This window comes from Crocuta crocuta, unplaced genomic scaffold (assembly GCF_008692635.1).
Source record: "Crocuta crocuta isolate KB4526 unplaced genomic scaffold, BGI_CrCroc_1.0 scaffold54, whole genome shotgun sequence".
Lineage (NCBI taxonomy): Eukaryota > Metazoa > Chordata > Mammalia > Carnivora > Hyaenidae > Crocuta > Crocuta crocuta.
In genome coordinates, this window is record NW_027530356.1 from 4829211 (window position 1) to 4848613 (window position 19403).

The following is a 19403-nucleotide window of genomic DNA, read 5'->3' on the forward strand; positions in this document are numbered from 1 at the left end:
TCATCTGATTCCTGTTAAGTAATGAAATTTTTCTTCACATCCTCAATTTTGAGGCACTCAGAGGCCTCTGTTAAAATGAGAACATGAACTTTATCAAAGTCAAAATGCAAACAAGTTTGTGAAATATTTGAAACTTAACACTGAATATGTCCAGAAATCCCAAGCAGAAGAAGACTTTAGGCTTCTATTCATAGTACCAGCCCAAATGGAGAGCTGTTTGTTGTTGAGTGAATGAACTTAACATTAAATATAGTTGCCTAAAAGTGTAGAAACGTTTTGATTTACCTTCCTAAGTGAATGTTGTTGAAAGAATAACCTCGGATAACCATAAGTCAGCCTCTCAGCATGATATATCAACTAACATGTTTGGGAGAGTTCCCTAAGTTCACAATGACACTCTTCCTTTAAGGATGACACCCAACAGAAAGAATCCTGAATGCTATTACCCAATGCCCATGGCCACAGGTCCAGAGATGATTGTGTAGCTGGAAAGATAGCCGGAGACCACAGAAATGGGGAACTGAACCAGTAACACATTTAAAAATTAAAAAAAAAAAAAAAATCAGTGAAGAAGGAAAGATGTGAATTATAATGTTGTATTGGTAAAAAGTAAAGTCACTACCAAAACAAAACTAGCAGGAATGAAACAGCTTAAAGAGGAAAACATATTAGAGGAGGAAAGCATGGCCTTAGGGCATTTCCAGCTTCTGGTTTTAGTAGAACCTAAGTTGTCTGCTGTCCTTGCTTCATAGGCATGTTAGTGTCTCATCAGTAAACTCCATGGTCTATGGGGCTCCTGGGTGGTCGATTAAACATCTGACTTCAGCTCAGGTACTTATCTCGCGGTTTGTGGGTTGGAGCCCCGCATCCGGTTCTGTGCTGACAGCTCAGGGCCTGGAGCCTGCTTCGGAGTCTGTTTCTCCCTCTCTCTCTCTGCCCTCTCTTTGCTCATGTCTCTGTCTCTCAACAATAAATAAATGTTAAAAAATTTTTAAAAAATTCACTGGTCAAAAAAAATAACAAACAAGTCCCCAAAAAACACAGTTTGACTAGACTTTAGACATTATGAAAATTTTATTTACACAAAAGTACTTGTATAATAGTGTAGTCCTTTTTTGGGGTGTTGTTATTTTTTGACTTTCACATTAGTCTTAGTTATATGAGACGAGGGAGGGTGAGGGTGCTGCATGTTTTTTTTTTCCTTCGAATCTCTTCTAGTACTTTGAAGATTTTACATAAATGAAGAAGCATATGAGTAAGTGATATGAACAAATCAGTATGAAGGAACTCCACCCATAGGAGAAAAGCTTTGAGACTTGGAGGCTTGTGACCGGGAAAAATAAAACGTGAGCAGGGGCATTTGGCTGCTGGTTAAGAAGAAAGCCTAACAATTGGGGCGCCTGGGTGGCTTAGTCGGTTAAGCGTCCGACTTTCGCTTAGGTCATGATCTCGCGGTTCGTGGGTTCGAGCCCCGCGTCGGGCTCTGTGCTGACTGCCAGCTCAGAGCTTGGAGCCTGTTTCAGTCTGTGACTCCCTCTCTCTCTGACCCTCCCCTGCTCACACTGTCTCTCTCTCTCTCTCTCTCCTAGAAATAAATAAAAATATTAAAAAAAAAAAAAAAAGAAGAAAGTCTAACAAGAAGAGAAATTGCTGTAGACATTCTATGAAAGAAAGGTTCCCTCCTCTCAGGGAGGGAGTGGTGTGCTCAGTCCTCATATGCCATCAGATTCTGTACGTTTTATAAATTCCTTCCTGACGTGAAGTCCATGCAATCTCTCATGGGGTGCCTTCAGTGTGATTTGAAATGGATGTTAGGGGAAATTAAGATTTACCTCATAGCTAGCATCAGTGAATTATATCAGTGCTGTGAAGTCCTAGAGAACTTTTCAAATTAAACTTTGGGTAGCTTATTCTAGGGTGTATTTCCTGAATGGTAGAGTTTCTTACATTCTTTAAATGAAAAGTTTATTTTGACTATTAGAACCATTAACTAAACACTTCATGGAATATATGGCTTAAGACAATATTCCTTACCAGGACTTTATTTTTTGCTGCTTTTATTCTTTCTGACCTAAGGCTGTGGAAAGAATTATACATTGAATAAGGCATAAAAGTAATGGAGTTCCATTAAGGGAATGGTGATAATTGAAATACTTGACAACGAGAAAAAGGAATTTAAATGCATAACTTAGCCACATTAAAGTAGGTAGCTGTGAAAACTTCTTTTCTATTCAAAAAGAAACAATACCAGGTTTACATGGTACTTGTTTCTATTTCCCCCTAAATTCTAAGTAACTATTGTTGATACTTTATTTAAAAATTCTTTTTCAATGTTTATTTCTGTGAGAGACAGAGAACACATGCTCCAGAGTGGGCTAGGGAAAGAGAGAACAGGAGAGAGAGGATCTGAAGCAGGCTCTGCACTGTCAGCATGGAGCCTGATGCAGGGCTCACACTCACAAACTGTCAGATCATGACCTGAGCAGAAGTTGGACGCTTCACCAACGGAACCACACGGGCGCCCCTTGTTGACAGTTTCTAAGCAATGTTAGCTTGTGAATCTTGGGTACTCATTAAACATAGAGAACGTGCAGGCTGCAAATGAGTGCTTAGGTCTTGTTCAGCTGTAAATAGTTTTCTTGTGGCAGTCCCTCAGTTGTATTGTGGAAACGTAAACGCTCAGGCTGGTAATAAGAAATGAGGCTTGCTAAACACTGGGTGTGTTTTAGCTCTGTATCATCAAGGAAGCAGCTGTCATAATGCAACTCTTCAGAATAGTCTCTTCGTTTTTTAGTATACAGAATGTTTTGCCAACTTCATTGCTAAGTACTCAGAAAATGTGCTATGACCCCAGTTAATTTGTTAATTTTTCCAAGCCCGAAAAGTGGGAAAGAGTATTTTTACTCTTCCCAATCTTGTGTTTTCTTAGTAAAATCTCAAGGAAATAACTGCTTTTTTTAGATGCATTAAGTAATAATCTTTGAGTAGTAGGTATAATTCTCTTTATGGTTTGAGTTGATATGTTACCTAGAAGAAATACTACTAAAACATTTTTAAATGTCATCTAAATCTTATAAAATAATGCATATGTCTTAGGCTATAGAAAATATGTCCCCAGAGAGTAATATTTTCTACATTTATTACTCATTTTAGAAGTCAGTTTTCAGTGGAGCTAAGAATCACTTGACTGATGCCTAATTCATTAAAGAGAATTCAGTTTATACTAGTGACATTGTAATTGTTCTAATGCATATTCAAAGAGCAAGAAAATACTGTGAGCAAACTGTTGTTTGTTTGTTTTTTTTATGCTGGGTTAAACTGTTGTTCATTAAGAAATGGAAACTCTGGATTATCCCTATCCTCGTCAAAAGCTTATTGTAAGGCAGGGCCAGACGATCCACTTTCTTATTTAAAAAAATTTTTTAATGTGTATTTATTTTTGAGAGAGAAACACAGAGTGTGAATGTGGGAGGGACAGAGAAAAGGAGACACAGAATCGTAAACAGGCTCCAGGCTGTGAGCTGTCAGCATAGAGCCCAACACGGGACTCAGACTCAAAAACTGCAAGATCATGACCTGAGCCAATGTTGGAAGCTTAACTGACTTAGCCCCCCAGGCACCCCCAGACCATCACTTTCAAATGGAGACTTCTGTGTCCATTTGGATCACATTTGTGACCTTATTCCTATTAATAGGTTTTCTACCCAGCATGTCCCTGAGGCTAAGCATAGGCTCTTCAGCAGACTTTCAGAATAGATTTCTCTCAACCCATGGGGGCATTTGTGAATGAATCAGTAGTGTTTATAGATCATTTCTTCTCTGTAGAGATCTATTGCCTGATGAAATAAGGAGTCAAAGAAGCAATCCAAGATGGATTATATACCTAAATGTAAAACTGAAACCATAAAGCTTCTAGAAGAATATAGAATATGTTCACAACCTTGGACAGGCAGTAATTTATTAGGATGCAAAATATATTAACCATAAAATAAAAAGTTAATAAATTATACCTTGCTAAAATTGAAAGCTTCCATTTTTCAAATGAAAGACAAGCCACAGAATGGGAGGAAAAATACAGAATACATATTTCTATTAAACGACTCATACTATTTAAAGAATTTTCATAACTCAGTTAAAAAAATGGCCAAATAACATGAGGAAACAAGCCACAAAAGAAGATGTTTACCAAACAACATATGAAAAGGTGCTCAGCATCTCGAGTTAATAGGGAAATGCAGATTATAATGATGAGATACTACTTCACACCCATTAAAATGGCAAAACAAAACCCAAATCCCCAAAAAACAAAATGCCCAAATTGACAATACTAACTGTTCTCAAGGAAATGGAAAAATTTTTATTTGGAGTATAAAGTAGAAAATCTACTTTGGAAAGCAGTTTTGGTAACTTTTAATACAGTTAAACATACAGCTCATGAGCTAGTAATTTAATTCCTTGGCTATTCACCTAAGAGAAATGAAAGGATATGTCCATAAAAAGACTTTTACTAGAGTATTCATAGCAGCTCTATTCATAACAAACAAAAATTGGAAATGACTCAAATGTTCAACAGATCAAAATGAAAAAAAGAAATTGTGATTTACTTACAGAATACCACTTAGGAATCAGGAGAAATGATATATGCCAAACAGTGTGATCCCAACAATAAATATGAAAACCTTAAATTGAGCAAAAGAATTCAACCCAAAACATGTGTGTACTCTGTGATTATGTTTCACTGAAGTTCTACTACAGGTACAGTTAAGTTCTAGTGACAGAAATCAGATAAGTAGACACCTATAAGTGGAAAGGAGGCATATAAAGGAGCTTTTGTGATGGAAATATAATGATTGGGGTGGTGTTTACTTCGGGTCAAAACTCACTCTACATTTCAAAATTGCTTTCTATTTTATTGTATGTAGTTTCAACTGCAACCTAAATTAAGTGGGGGAAAAAAAATCAAAGGTGTAAAACACAAGCCAAACAGGAAAGGCTTTCTAGGGAAGAAATGGTTTATATTGTGTTTTGACGATGGAAATTGATAAATGCCAGAGACTGGGCATTGAAGGGAAGATAATTCCAAACAGGATCAAGATCTCAGGTCAAGGGATCAAGAGAAGACATGCTTAGGGGTCAAAAAACATATTAATTGAAGTTATTTCCCTACTTGGTATATAATTTCCCACTCCTCTATTGGTATGTTATTTTCTTTTTTCAAGATTCAGCTTAATTTTGTGTCTTAAATCCACCACATGCTTCAACACACAATGTTCTTTCCTTTTTCTGACGTCCTATTTTAACCGCACAGTGTAGCACAGAATTTTTCCCAGATTATATGTAGCCTATATGTTTAGTGGGTGCCTTCTGAAAATTCTCTTTCCCTCTTTCTTTCTTTCTTTCTTTCTTTCTTTCTTTCTTTCTTTCTTTCTTTCTTTCTTTCTTTCTTTCTTTCTTTCTTTCTTTCTTCCTTTCTTCCTTTCTTCCTTTCTTCCTTTCTTCCTTCCTTCCTTCCTTCCTTCCTTCCTTCCTTCCTTCCTTCCTTCCTTCCTTCTATGTTTATTTCTGAGAGAGAGAGAGAGAGACAGCGTGAGCAGGGGAGGGTAAGAGAGAGGGAGACACAGGATTGGAAACAGGCTCCAGGGTCTGAGCTGGCTGTCAGCACAGAGCCCGGCACGGGGCTTGAACCCACGAACCGTGAGATCATGACCTGAGCCAAAGTCGGACGCTTAACCGACTGAGCCACCCAGGCGCCCCTGAAAATTATTTCTTGGGGGAAGGTAGCTTTTCTTCCACTGCCGCAAGTGAAATGCTGAATCCACAGTAAAATGCTGGTTAAGATTCTTTGGATGGATGGAGTTTTGTTAGATGTGCAGGAGAGGACATCTGGTGGAATGTAGATCTGCTACATTTGTATATATGAGTGTTAATGGCTATACTTTTTGATTGTCAACTATATACCAGGCATTATGATAACTATTACAATAGTTATTTTTAAGTAAGTAATGTTATTCTGTTTTTACAGACACATGAACTGAGCAGAGACCTTTTGACAAGCTACAATTCACATGATCTCTTTTTGGCTCCCACTGTTCTTGTAGTCATCAAACCACTGTACTGTGTTACTGAGAAAGAAGGTGGTGATGACATCAGTGAACATTGTACTCATGTCATGCTAGTCATTCTTTGGATACTTTTTGCACATTACTTCATTTAATTTCCATGATCAATGACGGAACTCATAGAATTATTGAATAACTTTATCAAGGTGGTATACGAGTAAGTGGTGTGGTGTCAGGATTTGAAATAGCACAGTCTGATTCAAGAATGCATGAACTGTTATGCTACATATCTTGGTTTTGTAGACTTGAGGACTTAGGGTAAGTCTTCAAGTGAGGACTTAGGATTTAGTGAAAGTCATCTCTTAGTGAAAGCTTGGCATGCACCTTTTCTTAGGTAGTTTAGGGATGGATTTAGATAAAAACTGGTGAGGCAGAATGTTCTATGGACAGTTACTTTGTTCAGATCCTCTTACTGCCATCAGTCACTGAACATTTGTGGGAAAACCTCTGTGTTATTTCCTTATAAGGCTAAGACACACTCTGTTCCTTTGAAGGTTTAAAAGTCTAGGTCTTGGTCTCGGTCTCGGTTATTTATTTATTTACTTACTTATTTTCACTCCCATGGCTTCTCAAGAATTTCAAAATTCTCATAGTATTTGAAATAAAGTAAGAAAGTGGACATGACTGGCAATATGCTACAGTCCTGGTTTATGAAGGAAAATTAGCAGACCCAGAAATAATAGCCTTGCCATGACCCCAAAAGATTATGAAGTAGGTGTACCTTATTTTAAGTTAAAGTAATGTATTTAAAGGAGATCTCCTTTTCTAATAATGATTCTGACTTTGTTCGTCTTTTTTTTTTTTTTGGTCGTTAACAAACTACCAATCTCCATGGCACTAATGATTAGGGCTGCTGCTGTTTGACTCTAAATAGATTCAGTGATAACAAGACAGCTAATCTTAAATTTTAGGTTTTCTTTTCTTTCTTCTTCCTTTTTTAAAAGTTTATTTATTTTGAGAGAGAGAGAGAGCTCATGCACACACTGTGGAAGGGTAGAGAGAGAGGGAGAGAGAAAAAATCTTCATCAGGTTCTGCGCTATCAGCGTGGAGCTTGATGCAGGGCTCGAACTCATGAACAATGAGATCATGACCTGAGCTGAAACCAAGAGTCTGACAGTTAAACGACTGAGGCACCCAGGTGCCCTGAGAATTTCTTTAAATTCCAACATATCTTTTCTCTTCCTTTTTTTCACTTCTGTAAAAATGGTGCGTGCAGAGATATTTATAGTAGGGGAAGAGGCAGTGAGGTCCTTATGCAGGAACATAGGTAGGCAGTTTCAGGGCCAGGAAAAAGAGAATATTAAATGCTAAAGCCAATTCCTACAATATTTAACTGAATTTTGTATCATTTTCCATATCCTGTGTTTATCATCCATATATGTCGGGCTGTCAGCTTATAATAGGGTTAGGACATGGATTTGGATCAAGTTCATAAATGTTGGTTGAATTCTGATGAGATCAGGTCCACTTCACATCTCTATAAAGAAAATTAAAATATAATCTATATGCTCTATTTCATTAAATAAGTAAATATAAAATTAAATAAATAAAATATAGTCTAGGGCCGCGTGGGTGGCTCAGTCAGTTGAGCGTCCCACTTCGGCTCAGGTCATGATCTCACAGTTCGTGAGTTTAAGCCCCATGTAGGGCTCTGTGCTGACAGCTCAGAGCCTGGAGCCTGCTTTCAATTCTGTGTGTCCCTCTCTCTCTGCCCCACCTCTGCTCATGATCTGTCTCTCTCTGTCTCTCAAAAATAAATAAATGTTAAAAAAATTAAAAAAATATATATAGTCTGTATCATCTATTACATTAAAATATGTCCAAAAATTGTTGTCGTAACATTGAAGATGTCGGGGCTTGTCTTGGTGCCTGTTCATAAAATGTAAGCTCGATGAGGTCAGGGAGTCTGCTGTAGTCCAACTTGTTAGCATCATATAGAATTATGGTGGGTACATGTTACACAATCAGTCTTTACTGCATGAATGCATGAATGACTGAAATATGTCCAGGATGGGAAGAAGATTTCATTTACCCTCTGTATCAGGATGGAAACATTCTTTAGGGGAAGCCTTCTGTGAGCTTATCTACCAACCATTGACCTTTGGGCTGAACTCACTGGGAAGATCCTATAAGCATCGGTGAGTCTTGCTTTCAAGCCAGGTATCTCCCCCGCAGTAAAGGAGAACTTGACATATGGCAGGTCTGCTTGGTGTAAATTGCTGTTACAGTCTAGTGATTACATGAAAATCAGTGTATGTGATCCTGAAAAATTGAGAATCAGATTTTCTATTCAAATGACTACACCAAAGTACACAGTCTCCTTTGGGCCAAGCCTGAGCTGCCAAATAGCTGATCACTTTTCTCTTTGACATCTTGAGTTTAACAACAGATGGTACATAATTGAATAGAAGCGACTGTCCTTCTATATTTATTTTCTTATCTGAGAGATGAAGGGTCAGAACATGGTGTCTGAGCCCTTTGATGCTTTTCAGAAATAACAGCTGGAAGGCTTCAGAGTGGAATAAAAAACCAGCCGTTTAATTCAGACTGTGTAAAGACAAAAGATTTCAAAGGAGTCAAAAATTGATCATATCCAAAAGCATATAACCAACATTTAACTTTGCCTTTAAAAGAATGGGTAATTGGGAAGCTTTGTGGTAAACTTGGTTTTTCTGGGAATTAATATAGCTAAGTTATTATGATAAAAATAAGGCTAGTAAGTTACCTTTTAGGTTTGTACTTTTCTAGGGTGCTAGTTGGTAGAAGAAAAAACTCCCTGTGTAGGAGCCAGAAGATATCACTAAAAAATTTTTAAAGACCTGATGGAGGGAACTTGATCCTATATAGTACTCAGGAAGCTGGGAATTTTATATAGTTTGTTAGTGTTTAATTTTTTGGCAAAGAAGGATACCTCTATTGCAATGGGTTTCTCTAGCCTTGCCCTCTAGACTTCTTGGGGCAATGCATTTTTCAGCATTCAGAGACTTGTTGGGTTCATTACCAGAATGTGGTAGCAGACTTGAAGCTAATTTGAAATCCCAAGTAGTAAATAGAGCCCACTCTTTATAGTGTCCAGTCTGAAATGTGAGGATGACCATATAATTTACTGTCCAAACTAGGTCACTTAAGTAGGAAGTATACATGCTTGACCCTGTGCCAGGATGTATGGTCATTTTACCTACCGGAATTCAAAATTGAATGTGCACAAAATCACCTAAAGGGCTTGTTAAAACACAGATTGCTAATCTTCACTCCCACAGTTTCATAATTCAGTAGTTCTGGGATAAAAAATTTGCATATCTAAACAAATTCACTGGTGATTGCGCTGATGGTGCAATTTTCATTGAAAGAAACTCTCCTTACTGTCCCATCGTCCTCTGTCAGACAATCTTCTGCAAGTGCAGATACCCATGAGGAAGGTGGCAGAGTAAGTTTGTGTTGACTCCACCCTGTTATCTCTGGGCTGGTCTGTTTTGCTTGTCCAGAGACTGCTCATGCTGGCAGGTTGAGACAGCTAACTTGCAAGGAAATGCTGAAATCAGATGTAATAAATGTGACTTCTGGTGTCTTGCCATAAAACACATCGGCCTAGGAAGCTTTAACACCTAAATTCACTCTAGAGGCAGTAATATTCCTGTTTTGCACTTGACTTCAGAAGCATCTTAGATCTAGTGGGAAATAACCTTGACTGGTTTTTTTTCTTCCTTCTTCCCTCTGTCCTTCCATCCCCTCTTCTTCTGTTTTCCAATGGTGTTATATATAATTACATATATATCTACTTTGAGGCCTTCACAAAATGGTATCAGCCCATATTTACTCAATGCTTCTTGTCTTACTGTGTTAAAGACTTTACATACATGATCTAATTCAGTCCTATAGCAGTTTTGTATGGATGTTATCAGTATTACATCAGGGAATGGGACTCAGGGAGCTTGGCAGCCTGGCCTCTTAAACGGTATTTACTTAGTAACTTGCTACCTAGTATACTAATAGCTGTTTTAATGTGGCACCCCCACCCTCATTCTTCGGACTTTGAGAGACTTTCTTTTTTTCTTTTAACGTTTATTAAAATTTTTTTTTCAAGTTTATTATTAGAGAACGCACGCGAGTGAGCTTGTGCACATGTGCTAGTGGGGGAGGGGCAGAGAAAGAGGGAAACAGGAACCAAAGCCAGATCTGTGTGGACAGGAGAGAGCCCAGTGCAGGACTTGAACTCATGAGATCATGACCTGAACCAAAGTCAGATATTCAACTAACTGAGCCACCCAGGAGCCTCAAGAGCGACTTTATTTTTCTATTGCTGCTCCCCCTCCCCATTGTATTCTGTTTAAAGATGGCAGGGATGGTTTTAATTTATGTTTTAAGTATAACTTCCCCCCTAAGATGTGTGCCTGATACTAGGTTGAGCATTGTTATAGCCAGAGAATTATAAATACTATATTCCAGGGGTGCCAGAGTAGCTCAGTTGGTTGAGCATCTGACCTCATTCAGCTGAGGTCATGGTGTCTTGATCTCTTGATCAGTTTGTGAGTTTGAGCCCCACATGGAGTTCCCTGCTGTATGTGGTCAGCTCCTTGCTTCAGATCCTCTGTTCCCTCCCCTTTCACTGCCTCTCTCTTGCTTGTGCTCTCTCCCTCAAAAACTAAACATTAAGAAACATAATTTAAAAAGTACTATCCTCCAAATACATCGTTGAGGATGGAAGTAGTTGAGGATTTTAGCACCTGCTGATTGGTGATTGGGTGGGGTGCAGTGGAAGGGGAGGGAGCAAGTGTGGGCAGTGGTAAGGTTGGGCTGATTGAAACCCTGTGGTCTCTGGGAGCTGCCATGAATGGAGTACAGGTGCCTCACGTGTTCTCAGGGAGCTCAGGCTCATGGTGAGATCAGCTGAGTGGTCTTCGTCAGGGTGGTTAGTGCTCTCTACCTGTTTCTTCAAGTGTGAAATGGGCACTGTAACATCTCAGCAAATGGTAATTCTCTTCCCACAACTTGCCCATTTCCCCTTAGTGTGTCTTCATGCTGTGAGTATCTAGGTGTGTCCTCATTTCTTCTGTAGCACACTATAATGGATGCAATAACTTACAGTTTATGTGTATGTAACCATTTGTTTATGTTTGTGCATACGATTATTATGTATTTATAGTTTTATTGAAGTATATAACTTATATGCTCAAAAAAGATAAAATTATATTTCTCTGGTATTTTAGGGTGAATACATATTCTTTCATTTTTTTTTTTTAAACTTATCAGGGATATTTAAGTGTTTTAGTACTAAAATTGTTTTCAAGTCTGTCTTAACAAGAAGAATATATGAACTACAATGTGTGTGGGCTTGTTTTTTTTTTTTTTTTTTTTTTAAACCAGTGTGATTTTTGATTCATTTTCTCCATAGGATTAGGTGTACTTTAAAAAAATTATTTCTGGGGGTGCCTAAGTGGCTCAGTCAGTTGAGCATTGAACTCTTGATTTCGGCTCAGGTTGTGATCTCTAGGTTTGTGGGATCCAGCCCTACATCTGGCTCCTTGCTGATAGCATGGAGCTTGCTTGGAATTTTGTCTCCATCTCTCCCTGCCCTTCCCCTGCTTGCTTGCTCTCTCTCTCTCTCTCAATAAATAAAAACTTAAATATATTTCTGGATTAGATGGATTGCATGAGATTGGTTGAATATGCTCACGTTGTGGAATTCCCCTGTGTGAATTTTAAATTCCTCTGTGTGTAATTTAAATTCATAATGTTTAAAATATTTGAAATAACTTAGGTGATTAGTCATAAACCATAATAAGTAGTGTATTAACTGAAATTTTTGCTATGCACAGGTGTTTTTGTAGCTTATAACTCTAAAAGCAAATAAATATCTTACTAGACACTAGTAGGATTAAGCTATACCAATACCAACAAAGACAAAGGCTTTTATCCTTATCAGTGTATGTCCATATAGATAATAACTATATATCTGTGGACTCGTGCAAGTACAAAGAAACATACACACTGACTTGTAAGTATAGTAATAATTGATTGCGTAGTTCTTAGAGGCAATTTTGATATACTTTTATAACCTTTAAAAATGTTTGTCCTGGGGGCACCTGCGTGGCTCAGGGGGTTAAGTGTTCGACTGTGGCTCAGGCCATGATCTCGTGGTTCGTGAGTTTAAGCCCTGTGTCGGGTTCTGTGCTGACAGCTCAGAGCCTGGAGCCTGTTTCAAATTCTGTGTGTGTCTCTCTCTCTACCCTTCCTCCATCCATCCTCTGTCTCAAAAATAAATAAACTATAAAAACATTAAAAAAAAAAAGTTTGTCCTGGATGAATACCTTTTAGGCACTCTCTTTGATACATCTTCTTCACAGAATAGCCCAAATTGGAAATCCTAAGTAGTCATCAATGATAAAGTGTCCAATTTGGATCCCAAACTCAGTATGAGCAAATGTAACCCCTTAGCAACCAATTATAGTTCTCAAATAATAAACAATAAGTGACTTACTAAGAATGTGCTCCTCCAGTGGTAGCACAGGTATTGCTGCCACCCAGCTCACAGATCATTTCTGTTCTCCGAAGGCATTCATATGTGCTCACGTTATCTCACAGAAAAGCTGTTTCCTTACCTGCCTGCAGCCCGTGGTCTGTGAGTCAAACAGCGTTCATTTCAGAATATGTCTCAGTATACACTCCACATAAAGGCTGTCACACGAAGGGTTCTTGCTCGTCTTGAAGAACAGATGAAAATCAGGAACTTGACAGAAACTGCAACATAATGGGTCTCCTGTTACAGTTGAGTTGGTCGGTCAGCTGCTGCCAGGAAATGGAAGTGAGAGAGATGTTTGGATCTCTGTGGGTGTCAGGCTGGCCTCCGTGTTAATGTCTTTTCCTTCAGTGATCCAAAAGAAGCTTGGCTTCCCCCGCCCCTTGAAATTTTCTATTTTTTTTCAATATCACCACATCATTCGACAAATGAATAGTTAGGCAACAACCTAAATAGGTTTTTTTTCTTACACTTGGCCAAATCAACTTGCGATAGGACCCAGTGGCAGCCGGGGTGTTATGCTAAGCACGGTTCTCTTAAATACCCTGGTCGGAGGAACTTGTCGACAGCCACCCAGTGTAAATAGCTGCTCACACATAGGTAGTAACTGGGGCTACCTGGAAATGCAGAATCAGCATTTGAGTAAGTAAGCATTTTTGACATCAGAAGCCACATGTGTTAGATAAGAGGTGCTGCCATTGTCCCTTTGTCTCCACATTAGTTTTTCTGTATTATAGTATTACTGACAGATCAGGAGTAGTACTTCAGATGGCCTCCTCATTTGGTAACGATTTGCTTCGTTTGTTTTGTAGTGAAAGTGCAAGGCAGGACCCACTTCATATTTTTTAGTTCAAGTTACGTGGTATGATTTGTCACGTTCACAAGAATGCTCCAGTACCTTTCCTATCAAATGAGAGTGTGCAGTTAGATTGAGAAGCATGCACAGTTTGGGTCGAAGGCCTTATCAAGGTGTGACTCAGCACCGGGTAAGAAAGAAAGAAAACCATGACCTCTAATGCCCTTTATAAGATGCTTACACATCAGGTGTGTCCACTCAGGTTGCCAGATTATGGGCTCACGGTTTCACTCATAAAGTTAGGTTTGCCTAAGAAGTGTGTACATTAGCTGTCTCAATAAATGTTAGCACTTATTACACTTCTGATAAACCAGGTGCTGTTCTAGATACTGTGTATGTACTGGTAAGCAGTGTTCCAGACCCTGCACAGGGAGCTGTGACTCAGACCCAGGTTTCTTTCCTCGTGAGCACGGCTTCTTATTTTTTTGCCTCACAAACTATGGGTCCTTCATACTCTGAGCAGAGGTCCCAGGGGACCCACAGATGGTATAGGGAGACTGCCCACTATGGTCTGTGTGAGGGATCCATTCTTCTGTGTTAGTCGGGGCCCATGCAGTGCCTGCCACCGCCTGGACTGCTGGGGCTAAGAACGTCCATGGGCAGGTGGGCTCCGGCTCCGCTGGCTTCAGCTGAATGGGAAGTGGTGGGGAAATACATGGAAGTAGGGACTAGCCTTCAGAGCCTGGTTATTAGTACCGGGCGCACTGCAGTGCCCGTCAGATGTAAACATGCCACTGATTAAATGGATGATTTGGCATGAACAGTCTCTTAGCTGCAGCTCTCAAGACTTCGCTGATTTATAGCTGGAGGCACTGTTTATTCTTCTGGTCTCAGGAGCACCCGTTAATTGTCCCCTTGCTCTCGAAGGCTTCCTGTAATCGCCATGGAGTGCTCTGCATACCTGTTACTGAGTGTGACTGGGAGGAAATGAAGTTAAATTCACTGGAGCTGCTTGTGTTCTTCCTGGTACCAGGTCTTGCAAAGGCCAAGGAGATAACCCCATATATGTGGTCATGTGATGGCTGGTAGTCTAGAAAAGTGAGGGGAATGGTGTCTAAGCCCCAGAGGGATGAAGGAATTGTGACGCAGAGAGCCCACCCACGGGGTCAGCTGCCATGGCCCGGAGCTTGTCAGGGGCCAGTGTTCTCTCCTCTGTGGATGAGCCAGTGCCGAGCTTATGCTGTTCTAAATACTTCATGTGTTTTAACTCACTGAGTCCTCACAGCTCTGTGAGCTGGGTGGGCTCTGTCCCGATTCTCTCCCCCACCCTTTTTCTTAACAGTTGGGGAAACTGAGGCACAGCAGTCCTCAGTAAGGTTCCACAGTTCTCAGAGCTGGGATTTGGACTCCACTAGAGCAGTTCATAGAGCTGTTGCTCTTCACTGTACTTTTAGGTCTGCCCCAATTTTGCTTGTTGTTTTCTAAATAAAAGACTTTTCAGATTGATGTACACCTAAGCAAAACCTGACTGTGTGCTGTATTTGGCTTGTGGGAAGCCCGTGTGTGGCATTTGTCTCTACTTGCATTGGCAGGTAGCAGGGCAAGATGGCATGGAGGGGACAGCTGGGAACTCAAAGGGAATATTCGCTGCCAAAGGTTAGATCAAACCTAGGTACACACTCACAAACACTGTTCAGGAGCACTTTCTTTGTATTAGATCCTTTTACAGCCAATTCCCATGGGAACCATTTGAGGGGTGACCATGCCTGTTTTTATGGAAAAAAAAAAAACCCAGGAAATAGAGCCTCAGCAAACTTAAGTTTTCCAAGCCAGGAGGTATCAGTGCTGGTCTTCGCAGCTAGTCTTGAGAGCCACAGTTGGGGATTCCTGACCCAGGCCTGTGGGTGTCTCTTAGAACCAGATGAACACTGAACACAGATTCGTGAATTCACGAAGGGTCTGAGAGTTGGGTACACTGGGACAGTCCATGTTGGGAACACAAGAAAAGTGTATATTCTCATCAAAAACTGCTGATTGTAATCACACAGCATTTTAGTGTGAGATGAGGAACGTAAAGAGAGTGACGGCAGGCAGATTGGCAGACTCCTGGTGCCAGGGCACGCAGTAGAGGCAGAGGGTAGGGCTTGGAATTGGGGGAAGATGAACATGTAAGCGTCCAAGAAGAACTTGGTGAGCTGTCTGTTTATCTCGTTCTCTTAAGACTGCATGTGTCAAGACAGATTGTCTGACTTGGTAGAGTTCTGGGCCCATGGAACCTGACTGATGGCGGCAAGGCCGGGTCTTGTGATTCATCTTCCCTTGGTTGAGAGACTGTTGGAAGAAATACTGGATCTGCTACTCCCCCTACCCCCTACCCTGCTGCCCCAGGCCTCTGGACTGTCCTCTGTGCTCTCTGCTTACGTAGGGACTTTGAGCAGTTTTGACTTCTTTTTTTCAATGTTTGTTTTTGAGAGAGGGGAGAGAGAGACAAGTGCGGGTGGGGGAGTGTCCGAGAGGGAGACACAGAAAGTGAAGCAGGCTCCAGGCTCTGAGCTGTCAGCACAGAGCCTGATATGGGGCTCCCACTCAGAAGAACTCACAAACCGTGAGATCATGACCTGAGCTGAAGTGGGATGTGCTGTTGACCGAACCACCCAGACACCCCAGTTGTGACTCTTTTATTTATTTTTTTTTTTTAAATTTTTTTAATTTTTATTTATTTCTAGGGGAGAGAGAGACAGCGTGAGCAGGGGAGGGTCAGAGAGAGAGGGAGACACAGACTCCGAAATAGGCTCCAGGCTCTGAGCTGGCAGTCAGCACAGAGCCCGACGCGGGGCTCCAACCCACAAACCGCGAGATCATGACCTAAGCGAAAGTCGGACGTTTAACCGACTAAGCCACCCAGGCGCCCCAGTTGTGACTCTTTTAAAGTCATTGTTTGTTTATATATCTGACTGGCCATCTACATGACCTGGTGAGCTTTAAAAATGCAAATTCCAAGACCCTTCCCCCAAATAAACCAAACCAGAATTCTTGTGTTTTTGGCTTAGGAATCTATATTTTCAAATGTATTCTGGTAATTCTGAAATGTGGCCAAGTGTGAGCATCCCTGCCTTCCTGTTTTGGAGCCTCTGATCATATAACAATTAGAGGGACTTTCATCTTCTGGGCAGATGTACTCCCAAACTGTTTTTCTGTTCAGCTCACTCCAGCTGCTGGGGTGCCCTTATCAGTTGTTGCTCTGGCTTTGGACACCCATGCAGAGGTGTGCCCTGAGAGCAGAGCGTTTGATGATCAGAGTATCCGGAAGGTGGTGTTAAGGAGGTGAGCATTCATAGCCATGGTGAGAGAGTAAGACTAGAGCAGGCAAAGATGAGGTGAAACCCAAGGAGGAAGGAAGGGTATTGAAAGGAGGCTTATGCAACAAAAACAATGTTGTCGGACTTCTCCTGAGGCCTTTTATGTTTTATATTTATATTCTTAGAGTTTTATATCTCAGATCACTTCTCTCATCAGTTTTTTCCTCAACTGGGTGGAATGGAATGATGCAAGTCTGCTCTTACACTGTCTGTTCTTACTTTCTCTTCTTAGCAGGGAAGTCTTAGGAGTGGAGTCTTCCTTTTTCTGCATACCTCACCTTGTCACCCAGGTTTTGAAAACAGGCCCTAGCTGTCCCAGAACGTGGAGTTATGGGAAATGTGGGCATATTTGTGGATGACTCAGCCGTTTTTCAACGCAAGAGTGCATCCTGGACATTGGATATACTGAAATGTGAAGATGATCTTGTATGTGTTTTTCTCTCTTGGAATTTGAAATAAGTGTCTTATTAAGGTTTACAAAAATGTTTTATCCTGACAAACTATTGATCACATCTTTATGTATTTTTAAAATTAGTTATTTGTTATATTAGCAACACACATAATAAGTGTTACTCAACACTTGATACCAGGCTCAATACAAAATAAAAAATGATCATTTTAATAATAACATAATGAATAGGTAGAGGTCATGTTCCTTGCTTTCAGGATTCTTAACCATCAAAAAAAGATAAAGTGTTCTGTGCTGTTTGATTTATGCTGTATAATTCTGTGTTCCTGCATCCCCTTCCCACTTAACTGTTGTGGAATCCTATGATTTAAGTAGTCTATGATTTCATCCTGATTAATCGTTTCCTCAGAACTCTTCACATATCTCCAAGATGATGGCTACTCCCACCACCACATGTTCACAGACACACTTACATTTCCTTTCTCCAACACTGTTTCCAGCCTGAACTCTGCCTTTTCAGTACTAAGAATGGTTATATATAAATATCCCTTGTGTATTCATACTACAAATAGAGTGGGTTTAACGTAATCCCCAAATAGGTCTGTTATTGTTTCCAGTCAGTTTCCATCCAACTTGTTATCAACTGCCCTTAAAAGTTGATTTTCTTTCTTCTTGGTTCTAGAAATGTCCTATTTTGTTCCTTACCCCAAAATCTTTACTTAAGTACAAAAACAACTTTATTGTTAGTGCTTTATACTAGATTTTCTTCATTGGATGGTAAGACACACTAGTGTACTTTTACTCAGCTTGCTGTCTTGAGGACTTACGTTAGCCTGGTATAGAAATTCCTTGTTCTTTTTTCATAGCTCTTTAGTATTCCATAATTCATGTAGTCCATATTGATTGGCCCTTAGATAAGTTTGAAAGAGATAAAGAGACAGAGAGACAGCACGAGTTGGGGAGGGGCAGAGAGAGAGGGAGACACAGAAATCCAAAGCAAGCTCCAGGCTTTGAGCTGTCAGCACAGAGCCCGATGCGGGGCTCAAACTCACGAACCACGAGATCTTGACCTGAGGTAAGGTTGGACGCTCAACAAACTGAGCCACCCAGGTGCCCCAGTAAGAACATTTTCAGTGAATTTATTTTAACCATAACAGCTATTTACTGGGTAAGTTATATTATAAAAAAAATTAAAAAAAGTTAGGGCACCTGGGTGGCTCAGTCGGTTGAGCATCTGACTTCGGCTTCAGTCATGATCTCATAGTTAGTGAGTTCGAGCCCTGCGTCGGGCTCTGTTCGAAACCTGGATCCTGCTTTGGATTCTGTCTCCCTCTCTCTTTGCTCCTCCCCTGCTCATACTCTGTTTCTCTCTCTCAAGAATAAATAAACATTAAAAAAAAATTAAAAGTTTTTGCTGGCAAGTGTGTACATGTTGGGGGTGTGTGAATAGATGCAGGATTCTACTGGACATTGAGAAATCTATTGAGATAAGAATTACAGAGGATGTTAGTACAAGGCCCTATACATTATATGAATTTACAGAGTTATTTAAAGGAAGTGGGTTTGGAAATAGTTCTCTGTGAAAGAGATGGTCTTTGGTTCTTACTAAATGATTCTTACTTACACATTGGGGTGAATTTCAATCTGGGATTCAAAAACAAGGTGACCGTGAGCGTACTGTGGATGGAAAGTCAGCAAAGGTGGAGTGGGCCACAATGTGGAGGGTCCTAACTCTTATGCTGAGGAGGTCACAATCGAGGATGGAGTGAATTTTTTGTGTTTTGTAGTAAAATGATGGATGATACGCTTTAAAAAGTATAACCTGAAAACTGAGTACAGACATGCCTTTTTTGTGTTTCTCTACATGAAGCATTAAGTCCTGCCCAAGCCAGCACATTGATTTAGGGTGGTGGAGTGGTAGGAATTATGCCATTAAAACCTACTTAGTCAGTTTTATTTTAAAGCAAGTCTTTTGTTAAGTTTTTTAACTTCTTGAAATGAGTGAACTCGATGGCACTTGTGTACTTAGGTTTATCTGAGAATTATGACGGAGAAACAGTCTTTTGGTACAATATGTCCACCTTCTGGTAGGATGACAGAAGTGACATTTTATAACATGTATTGATATATACAGTATTTCCATATTTTGTAGGTACTCTACAAAACCTCACTGTGGGGTAGCACTAATGGTGAGTCACGTGT

At 40.2% G+C, this 19403-nt stretch overlaps 2 protein-coding genes across 2 annotated transcripts in view; one reads left to right on the forward strand and one right to left on the reverse strand.

Moving 5' to 3' along the window:
* The window catches only part of P2RY14 (purinergic receptor P2Y14), a 56027-nt gene extending 43238 nt beyond the window's left edge, over positions 1 to 12789 (reverse strand). Inside the window, exon 1 of the mRNA XM_077765909.1 lies at positions 12720 to 12789. The gene's annotated coding sequence lies outside the window, so the exon portion shown is untranslated. The remainder of the gene's footprint in view (positions 1 to 12719) is intronic.
* The window catches only part of MED12L (mediator complex subunit 12L), a 325934-nt gene that overhangs the window by 167677 nt on the left and 138854 nt on the right, over positions 1 to 19403 (forward strand). The gene's annotated exons all lie outside the window — the stretch shown is intronic.